The 8432-nt window shown below is 41.2% G+C and overlaps 1 pseudogene; it reads right to left on the bottom strand.

The window, feature by feature from the left end:
• Positions 1-2611: 2611 nt before the first annotated feature.
• Positions 2612-3174, bottom strand: LOC139011505 (T-cell leukemia/lymphoma protein 1A pseudogene; annotated as a pseudogene).
• Between the last annotated feature and the right edge of the window lie 5258 nt (positions 3175-8432).

Below are 8432 nucleotides of genomic sequence, written 5' to 3' on the forward strand. Positions count from 1 at the left end.
CAGTGATGGCGAACCTATGACACGCGAACTCATTTTTTTGGTTGATTTTTCTTTGTTAAATGGCATTTAAATATATAAAATAAATATCAAAAATATAAATCAATGTTTTACTATGGTTGCAAATATCAAAAAATTTCTATATGTGACACGGCACCAGAGTTAAGTTAGGGTTTTTCAAAATGCTGACACGCCGAGCTCAAAAGGTTCGCCATCACTGGGCTAGGTTCTGGCAGTCTTCCATTGGCTGAGCTGTTACTGGGCAAGGAGGAATCTTTTCTTCCTCCTGTGAAGGTCATAGAATAGTATCACTTCCCGTCAGAGATGCCAGGTGTGTCTCTTATTGTTGGGGACAGTAGTGCACACGGAGTGACCTGTGCATGAGAATTCTCTCTTCTAGTCTCCCGACTCCGTTTTGAGGTTTCTGGTTATTAATTTTTGCATTTCCTCCTTTTTATCAAGATCTTTCTCAGAAAGCATCACTGATCAAGAGTCGGGATTTTCCAGAGTCACTTGTCCCTGGATGCCAGAAAGGACCTTTCCTGAGTGTCATCTACCAGGATGGACAGAAAGTACACAGATTGGAAACCTGTTATGGTCACATTTGCATAATAAAAAGGGGCAGGAGGGAGATCGATCTCCCAGGCAGTTCCCATTTATTTTTATTTTTTTAAAAATATATTTTATTGATTTTTTACAGAGAGGAAGGGAGGATAGAGACTTAGAAACATCGATGAGAGAGGAACATCGATCAGCTGCCTCCTGCACACCCCCCACCAGGGATGTGCCCGAAACCAAGGTACATGCCCTTGACCAGAATCGAACCCGGGACCCTTCAGTCCACAGGCCGACGCTCTATCCACTGAGCCAAACAGGTCAGGGCGCAGTTCCCATTTAAAGTCTGTATCCTAGAACAGAGAATACAACAAAGGTACACTGAAAGAAGTGCTTTGGGAAGACAAAATGTAGGAATAAACATGAAGGAATAAGTTAGTATTGTTATTTCAAAAGAAACAATTTAGAACAAATGTCTTATCATAATACAGCCTGTAGGTTGCAACTTCAGAGACTACGAATTGGATAAGAAGTCAGAGTCACTTCAGCAAATTTTAGACTTTCTAGGTAGCATGATATGAATCTCTTGGAAAAGCTGTCTCATCAGGTGTCATCTGATTTAATTTCAGGAAAATCTACAGGCCAATCTCTAGTGGACATAATTGCAAAAATCCTCCACAAAATACTAGCAAACCAAATTAAAAGGGCACATTAAAAGATACCATGAACAAGTTGTATTTATTCCTGGAATGCAAAAATGGTTTAAATACACAAATTAACTAGTGTGATAAACCACACAAAAGACAGGACGGTAAAAATTCTTTGACAATTTTACTATAATATGTCTTGGAGAAGACCTGTGAAAGCTGATTTTGTTTTGTGATTTGTGAACTTCGTGTACTTGGATATCCAAATCTCTCCCCGGTTTTGGGTAATTCTCAGCCAATTTTTTAAAGTAAGCTTTCTTCACCTTCCCATTTCTCTTCTCATTCTGGAATTCCAATAATTTGCAATTGGTTCTGTGGATGTTATCCCATAAATCACACAGTCTTTCTCTACTCATTTTCATTCTTTTTTGTTTTCTTCAGATTAGACAATTTAAAAATTTCTGTCTTATAGTTTACAGATGCTTTCTTCTGCTCTATTCATTTTGATGTTGATGCTCTCTATTGCATTTGAAAAAATTCATTCATTGTATTTTCAGCTCCAGAATTTCTGTTTGGTTTTTTTTTTTTTTTTTTTTAATTATCTTACATGTAATCAATCACTATTACAAAGTGTTCATATACAACCTCATAACATCCAGGAGTGTGGGTGCCTATAAAAGGGGGGAACTTCCAACCTCTGCACTACAGGAGGGCTGCCTGAAGGTCCATCCATGGGGCTTGCCTGCCTAGCCTCCTGCGAGGTCAGGGGCTGTGGACCCTTGACCAACAGGCTTCTGAGCACTGAGCATGGAGCACAGCTCCTCTCAGGCCTTCCCATGAGCTGTATGTGAACCTGTATGGCAGGTGGGACCTTTGTAGACATGGCCATGAGCAGGCACACACTGCATGAGAGCTGACACAGGGCCTCTGAGGCCTGGTCTGGACTCAGGCACGTAGGCCCCATTGCCTTGTAGCCAGAGGTGCACAGAGCTGAGGGAAGAGAATGAGAAGTAGTCCTGTGGGTAGAACACACAACATCAGATACTGGGAGGGAGGGACACAACAGAGAGAGAGAGACCACAAATCATCAGGCAGCTGAGAAAACCAGGGACACTGGTATAGCCTGGGCACTTAGAGGAAGCTATACGGACCCTGGGTGCTTTCTAGTGCCAATCTGTGGGGGTAGGCTGAGGGGGCTGCAGGCAGGTTCCCACGGGCTCTAGGTAGGGCTCATCCCCTGCCCATCCATGCCCTGCTGGCCCGGGGGTGGCAGACAGAACAACAGGGCTGGTAAAAAGGTGAACAGGACAGACATATTCACTGCAGGCCAGAGGGACTGCGGCTCAAGGGACAGGAACCGCAGGACCACATGGCGTGTGCTACTGGTCTGGCAGCTGCTCAAGGACCATGTTCTAGATGCCGCCGATCTCGATGTGGTACACAATGCACCAGAAACTGGAGTTGGAAGTGCGGTACCGCCTGCCAGGATAGAGGTGCCACATGAGAGGCAGCATGCTGGGGGGCAGCTGGCAGTGCTGCACAGCCTCTCCTTGGGGGATGTCTATCTGACGCATGAGGACTTGGGGGCTGCTTTCTGTCTCGATGATAACGGCCAGCCCGGTGTGCTCGTTCTCATCCACACGCACATTTGGCCGCCAGGCCCACAGGTGGCCAGGGTGCAGGCTCCTGCACGGTAACGGGCACTCACTCGTGACACCTCTGCCTTCTAGGGAGCAAGAGCCACAGCCTCGCAAAGCCTCTCACTTGTCTGTTTGGTGCTTTTAATTATTTCCATCTGCCTGTTAAACTTCTCATTTTGTTGAGTATTATTTATGATTTAATTGAGTTGTCTTTTTGTGCTGTAATTCATTGATTTTTTAAAAAAAAAACTATTCTGAATTCTTTACCTGGTAAATCACCGATTTCCATATCTTTATGATCAGTTATTGGAAAATTACTGTGACTGTTTGGTCATGCCTTATTTTCTTCATTATTTCACATTTATTAAAGGTTTGCATTGCTGTCACAACTTTTGAAGTAGCAGTCACTGCCCCCAGTCTTTCCTAAGTGCTTTTGGGAGAGTAATACCTTCCATCTGCCCTGCTAAGAATTCTGAGGCCTTCTCAGATCTATGAATACACCGGATTCACACTTCTCGCTCTCTTTTATGGTAGAATTCCTAAGGTTGTATGCCTTCTTTTGATCCTGCAACACACCATTCCAGGTTCTGACAGCTCCTTTTTGTTTTCCCAAAGGTGGCACTAAAGCCTAAGTTTGTTATTATATAGGATAATGCTGTGGGGGGCGGGGAGAAGAGAATGCTATAAACCCTTAAAATCCTGAGGGGGATTTTTTCAACTAATAATTTTATGTCCAGCAAAATATCAATCAAGCGTGATGGTGGAATAAGTGCATAGTCATTCATATGAGGGCTCAAAAAATTCACATCTCTCCTGGTCGGTGTGGCTCAGTTGGTTGAGCATTGTCCCATGCACTGAAGAGTCACTGGCTCAATTCCTGGTCAGGGCACATACCCGGGTTGTGGGTTCTGTTCCTTTTGGGATGTATACAGGAGGCAACCAATTGATGTTTCTCTCTCACATCGATGTTCATCTCTCTCAAAATCAATAAAAGCATGTTAAAAAAATTAACGTCTCATGCTCCATTTCTTAAGAAGCTGTTAGATGATATATTCCAAAGAGGAGGAAAATGTGTGGTTCAGGAAAGAATGACAAGATGACAGATATTGAGTTGGCCTCAGAGCAACAGAAACCAATTTGAGGAGGCTGAGTGAAGATTCCCTAAGGGATGCTTCCAGGAAAGATTGAAACTGATAGAATATCTAATATGTGTAAGCATTTAGAAATAAATTACTAACAGGCATTGACATAGCCAATGAGAAAAAATTAAGATGATATTAACAAAAGGTTATACAAATAAAAACAAAGGGGCAATCCAGGAAAAGCAGAGAACAAGAAAGATGATAAAGATGCTATATTAGAAGACTTAGAAGGAAAGAGTAATGCAATACTGTAATATAATGTAAAATGGAAATTCTGACCTTATATAATAAAAAATTGCAGAGTAAATAGTATGATGGGAATAGGGAAGAAGGAAAGCTAAATATTCATTTTTAATAACATGAAATTAGCATATAGTATCTAAAATGTATAAATCAAGAGGCATAAGTTTAAAGTTGTTACCAAAATGATGTATAAAGAGTAATACAAGAAAATACAACAAAAAGGTTGAAAGTGCTTACTTCTTTGAAGCAAGAGAAGAGGAAGAGAGTGAGGTTGTAGACTGTGTTTTTTGTTGTGTTATTTATTTACATTTTATTTTAATGTACTTAATGGGGCTTTTTTTCTATTTTAATTTTAAATTAAAAATTTTAAATAAAAAATGTCATAATTCTTTTTTAAAGAAAAAAAAGTTGTGATTAGCAGCAGGTGGCGCTATTTTCTGTCAGAATGAAACTTTCCTTCTGAAATCCTGCCTCCTTTGCTTTTTCCTCTCATTTGATTACATTAAATTGCATCTAATTTTCCTCACAAGAAATGAGAATTCTAAACTGATCTTCACTGAGAAAATTATTTCTATAGCTTTTAGGCAACCTCAAACATTTTTATCGTGAATACACTAAACTGAAGTTATCAATTTATCGAGTACAGTAAATCTATCCTCGTATTTTCTTCTGTAAAGTGAAGATGAATTCACTAAGCCCTCTTTTTTTATACATATTTGCCTTCAAAGAAAACTAGCAAATTTTCACAATCCCAGCTTACTTATTTACCTACTTACCTTGAGATTTCATTAAACAGATTACATTTTGAAAGTATAAATGCTATTGGTTAGGACAATAATTTAGAATCTAAATAGATACTTGTGGGGAAGCACGAGACTTGGTTGGAAGGTCTGTAAGGAGGATTCTCTGAAAGGTCAGGGCCTCTGAGGGGACCTTGCTGAAGGCGGCAGCCCCTACCTTGACTTTTCTAAACAAGTCCGGTCGCCTGGGGTGTCTTGCTGGAATCTCTATGTTTAATGACAGTCTTTAAAGACTTGACCTTGTAGAAACAGATACTTTCTCAAGGATACTTACCCTAGTGATTGTATCTAGATCAGTGGTTCTCAACCTTCTCAATGCCGCGACCCTTTCATACAGTTCCTCATGTTGTGGTGACCCCCAATTTCATCGTTACAAATTGAACATAATTAAAACATAGTGGTTAATCATAAAAACGATATGTAATTATATAGGTGTTTTCTGATGGTCTTAGGCGACCCCGGTGAAAGGGTTGTTTGACCCCCAAAGGGGTCGCGACCCACAGGTTGAGAACCGCTGATCTAGAGGTTAATTTGAGTTCCAGCTGTTGTTACAATAAAAAGCCAACGAGGCAGGCGAACAGGACTGCTTTTACTACTGAAGTAAAAGAGTCCCTTAGCCCTCTCTTTCACAGAAACCTGTGTCAGAGTCATCTGTGCGTCCCTCGCTCAGCTTCTGCTGGTCAGCCCCGGCAGATACTGATTATAAAGAGTAAGATTAGAGGTCAAATTGATTTTTATCTAATTCCATCTCCACTAGCTCTACATGACACTAGAAAGTAGATATTGAAGCAACAGAAAAGACTCATTTACGGAGCAGTGGTTTCTGAATGCTATTCACATACAATTGCGCTATCAATGCCTGTCCTGGATGGCACTTAAATTTTTCTCACTCTCTTGCCCTGCCCTCTCCTCACACTTTCTCTCCAATCTCAGCATTCATCTCTTCTCCTCTCACCTGTCAACCTGCCTATCCACCCACTCTACCTGACAGCTTTCTCTTAGTGCCTCCTCTGCACCTACTCACATCTCTCTCTTTGCCTCACCTATTCTTTCTCTACTTAGCAGGGCTTTTCCAACATTTTGTATTTCTGCTGGGACTCTTCTGATGTTATTAATTCTAGTCCACTTTTACTCTCCACTGGTAATGATGTGCCTTGGTTTTACTCTATGGGTAAAGGTTGGAGCTAGGGTTAAGGTTAGGGTCAGGGTAGTCCATGTTCCTTTCCTTTTGCCATCCCTCTGGGCCAATCGTGCACTCTCTCTTCTATCACGGATTTAGGGTTTTTGATGTTGGTGCATTTGCAGGCAAAAGCAAGTAGATCATAAAAGTTTCTTGATCTAGAGCAAGGTAACAAACACCCCAATTTCACAGCTGTTAAAACATTAGAGAAAAGTATGCCTTCAAGTGGACAAAACATAGTGCTTTAGATGTGTTGCAGAAAGTTCTATGTAAATAAAATGTTTTAAGTCATTTCAATGGAGGTCTAGTTTAAGCTGTCTTTGTTCAATCTTTTGTGAACTAATACTTGCATGTTTTCATTTGTTATAAATCCAGATACTTAGACTGGTGCTCAAATGTAATGTTTGCCTAGTCTAGTGAATAGATTATTTAAGTAGTTAGAGCATCTAAAAAACCAACTCTAAATTTTTATAACCGAAATTTAAATAAAATAAAATTAAGAGCTCAGAAAAGCTTCTTATCAAGCTCATGTTAGGGTGCAAAAATAACTCCTTGTCAATTACTCAGTTGCTAGGTAAATTTTCGGTTGCTCAAGATATGATACACTCAGTAGGACAAGTAAGAAGGTTAATTATTTAAAATAGATGTAAATGAGGATGACTGCTAGTCTGGAACAAGATGCAAGACTTTGTCTGCAAGAAGCTTGGGGATCTTATTGCTCTGTCTATTTCTTTCCAATTCCACTCCTAGTCCAGAAGCCGTAGAGAAAGAAAAGCATGCTATAGTTAGGAGAAGCTAAGAAGGTTCTAAAATGAATTTTAGAGAGTTGACAAAGTGAAAATATAGTAATGAGCTCAATTTCAACTTTTCTGAGCTACCCTGGTATTTTTTTTTTTTTTTTAATAAGCAACACGAAGCTGGGTATGGTTTTGTTTTGTTAATACCCTATAACACCAAATATAATTGCTTGTACAAAGCACTACATATTTAAATATCAAATGAACCAGAAGTAACCTTGTAGTCTCGTGTGGAACATAGAAGGAGGCCCATAAAGTAGACAGGAATTCGATAAACAGCTCATCTTGAGTTCGGGGTTTAAGTTTGCTGGGAGCAGTGGAGAGGCTGCTGGAGGTCATGGGGACTGAGTTTTCCTTTGACCTTGCTTTGCAGGCTTGGTTCCTTTGAGCATGAGCCCTCTCTTCTCTGAGTCTCAGATCTGACACTCCAGGATTTTTATTATTATTTTACTTTATTATTTTAAGCACCCCGCTCATATCACCTTGGCCTACCTCTATTTTTAGCCACAACTTGCCAGAAAATTCTGTGCAAGTTCACATTCATTCTATACAGTGCCTTTCACGGTACGAAGCTTATGATTATCTAACACTATGCTGTACACCTGAAACCAATACAAAATAATATTGAAAAATTAAAAAAGCGAACGTATTTATAGAATAGAGGAATATGCAAATTAGTCGGGACACTGTAACATCATGACCAAACAGCAGGGACCTGGGGCTGCATGGCACCTGGCCGGGGCAAGGGCCCTCAGGCTGCACCCTCCGCCCCCGCCCCTTGCCCAGAGGGGCTTGACGGGGGTGGGGCCGGCCGGGTCTGGGTCTCACCCAATGGGGGTGGGGCCGGCTGGGTCTGGGTCTCTTGCATTTTTCGAAGCGTGTGTGGGTGGTGGGCAGGGACTTGATTCTAGGAACCACGGTGCGCCCCAGACTCTGACAGGAGAGAGATTTTCATATACATTTTACTAATTTTCTTTCATCTCTGACACTTCTATTATAGAGAAAGGGCAAAGAGCAATATTAAAATATTTCCTCTAATTAATTCCCTTTTAATGTGCACAAATTTTGTGCACCGGGCCACTAATATATAAATACAATGAAAAAAGAAGCTTACCTGGTATGTCTTTCTGTAGTGCCTTTCTCTCTTCCTCCTGGGGCACTCTGGGACTATGTTGAAGCTCTGCTTGGAAGTGCAGGGTCATTAAGGCCCCCTTACCCTAGGAGTGGATGAGCTGGACTGAGGGATGGGGAGAGACTGAGAGAAAAACATTGATGTGAGAGAGACATTGATTGATTGCCTTCTGCATGCGCCCTGACTGGGGCCAGGGATCGGGCCTACAACTGAAGTACATGCCCTTGACCAGAATCAAACCCATGACCTTTCAGTATGCAGGCCAATGCTCTAACCACTGAGCAACTGGCTAGGGCTGG

Source organism: Myotis yumanensis, unplaced genomic scaffold, assembly GCF_028538775.1.
Source record: "Myotis yumanensis isolate MYYU_CA2020_CCGP unplaced genomic scaffold, mMyoYum1.0.hap1 SCAF_5, whole genome shotgun sequence".
NCBI lineage: Eukaryota > Metazoa > Chordata > Mammalia > Chiroptera > Vespertilionidae > Myotis > Myotis yumanensis.